Source organism: Micromesistius poutassou (assembly GCF_964030765.1).
Source record: "Micromesistius poutassou genome assembly, chromosome: 18".
Taxonomy (NCBI): Eukaryota; Metazoa; Chordata; class Actinopteri; order Gadiformes; family Gadidae; genus Micromesistius; species Micromesistius poutassou.
In genome coordinates, this window is record NC_140288.1 from 12,083,442 (window position 1) to 12,086,139 (window position 2,698).

The window sequence follows — 2,698 nt, forward strand, 5'->3', positions numbered from 1 at the left end:
TTGCCGGCCTGTGGTTCCATCTCCCACACACCCGCAAAACGTGACTGTCACCATCTGCTGCACGTTTGGGTGATCCCAACGTGTTCCATCGAGGGTTCCTTCCTCCCCACAGTGCCGTCAAGGCGTTGGGAGAGATGGTTGATGCATGGGCTGGTTTCACGATGAATTGGGACACACTAGTCCACCCCAAAATGTTTCCATGTGAACATTCCTGTTCAAATGTATACAAAAGGTGTTTAATAATATATAAAATACTATTAAAATCCTACCGGGTTGTGTGTTTTTTTTTTTTTTTTTTTTTTTTTTTGTGTTGCCTAACCGTTACATTCCCTTCTACCTCCAACGCCCCCCCCCCCCCAATTACCTTAACCACCCACCCTAACCTAAACCCCCCCCCCCCACCTTAACCTACCTCCTCCTTTCTCCCTCCCTCACTCCTACCTCAACCCCCACCCTCCTGCCTCCACCTCCCTCCCTAACTCGACCTCCCACCTTGCTCCTCCCCTCCTTCTGCCTCCCCACCTACCGCAACCTCTAAGGTGCCCACTTCACTCCACCACAGGGCTGGTGAACTTCTCACACCATCCTGTACTAAAAGTACTTTGTAAACTAATGTTTAGTCCGACGTCTAGTTGGTTTTAATCTGAGCTGGGTGGGTTCAGGGGTAGGCCTGTGTCAATCACTGTGGCAAGGAAAGAAAACTAAAAATCAAATACATTCAGTGAATGTATTTCGTTTCCTGCTAGAAATGTTATCAAAACGCATATACTGTACAGAGTATCTCAGAATGTGGCATTTTCCAACAAACAAAACATGTCATCCATTTTGTTTGGGCAGACAAACATTGACATGCGTTGTATTGCTGTTTCGACATGTCGAGAGGGAGCTGTGTCAGTTAACGCTCATATGGGTCTCTTTGGGTCGTATTGACAAACAAACAGGCCCTCTTCGTCTCTGTCCACACCTTTGTCTCTCCTGGCTGATCAAATGTAGGGGATTGTGTATGTTTAAAGAGGGAAGTGGGGTTTTAAAGTTTGACAAATTATTAGTATGCCTACGATGTTTGAGATGGCTTTGGTGTCTTAAGTGTTGAGGACATGGGCGGCATGTGGCTCAGGAGGTAGAGCGGGTCGGCTGGTAACCAGAAGGTTGCTGGTTCGATCCCCGGCTCCTCCTAGCTGAGTGTGGAGGTGTCCCTGAGCGAGACGCCTCACCCTGACTGCTCCAGACGAGCTGGCTGTCACCTTGGCATGGATGACACCGCCGTCGTCTGTGTTTGATGGACGGTATTGTGAAGTGCTTTGAGTGGCCACTGGGTAGAAAAGCGCCGTATAAACGCAGACCAGACGGTGACGACGTTGTTACGGAGAAGAAAAGGTTCCTGCAGGATCGAGGAGTTTGCAGCAGTCCCCTGCCTGCTCTCTTTACTGCACGCCTTCCCAATCTAACGGAGGAGCTTTGAGGAGCGGGAGTGACTGCGTGAATGGGGGGGCCAGCCTCCGTCGCCACCGCCGCGCACCAACCTAATTACGCTGCGAGAGCAAAACAGCAATTAGCAGCAAGTCTCTCTCTCCTCGTTAATCAACAAAAAGCTCCTCTCTATTTATAACTGATTAATGGCTTGCTTAAGCACGGCAAGATATTTATGTTGCTGTTAATTGTGAGCAGCTTGGTGTTCTCTCCCCCCCCCCACCCTCCCCCCCCCCCCTCTCGGGGACACACATCAGTCAACGGGCGTCACACAGACCTGTGTGACGCCCGTTGTGGTGCAGTCAGAGGTGGGGACGGAGCGAGGGTCTGGGCGGGCGGCGTGGGGGACTCTTCCACGACTGGGAGCTGCTGTTGTTGTTTTGGTTCTTCCGACACGGGATGCTTTGAACATGAATGATGGGATCTTCATTTGACCTTGAAGTTGTCCGGATAACGACAACAGAGACAAATACATTGTGGCCAAAGGCAGACTCCCAAAGTGGACCTGTTTGTATTGCAACCCTATATTATATATATATTTATAATAATAGATGAGGTCATAGTTATGGATGAGTGCTTCTGTGGGTCAGGACTAGATGTGAGAATGGGATTTCTGACCAATCAGGGCGTCTCTTCTCGGATTGCTTTGGGGAACCGATCTAGCCTGTCAATCAAATATATTTGATGGCATATGTTTTTAAAATAAGGGAATGTGTTTGGTTATACTGTGACTTGCAAAACATGAAACAGAATCATGATCACACCGTCACCGGGGATCGGGATCCTGCCTGGAAATCGTGAGATAATATTTTTGCCATATGGCAATATCCCCTACTTCAACCAGCTTAGGGTCCAGGGAAGACCCCCCCCTGACAGGCCTCTGTGTGAAGAAACAGATCTCGCTCTCTCTCTCTGTCTGTCTCTCTCTCTCTCTCTGTCTCTCTCTCTGTCTCTCTCTCTCTCTCTGTCTCTCTGTCTCTCTCTCTCTCTCTCTCTCTCTGTCTCTCTCTCTCTCTCTCTGTCTCTCTGTCTCTCTCTCTCTCTCTCTGTCTCTGTGTCTCTCTGTCTCTCTCTGTCTCTGTCTCTCTGTCTCTCTCTGTGTCTCTCTCTCTCACTCTGTCTTCCTGTCTCTGTCTCTCTCTCTCTGTCTCTCTGTCTCTCTCTCTCTCTCTCTCTCTGTCTCTGTGTCTCTCTGTCTCTCTCTGTCTCTGTCTCTCTGTCTCTCTCT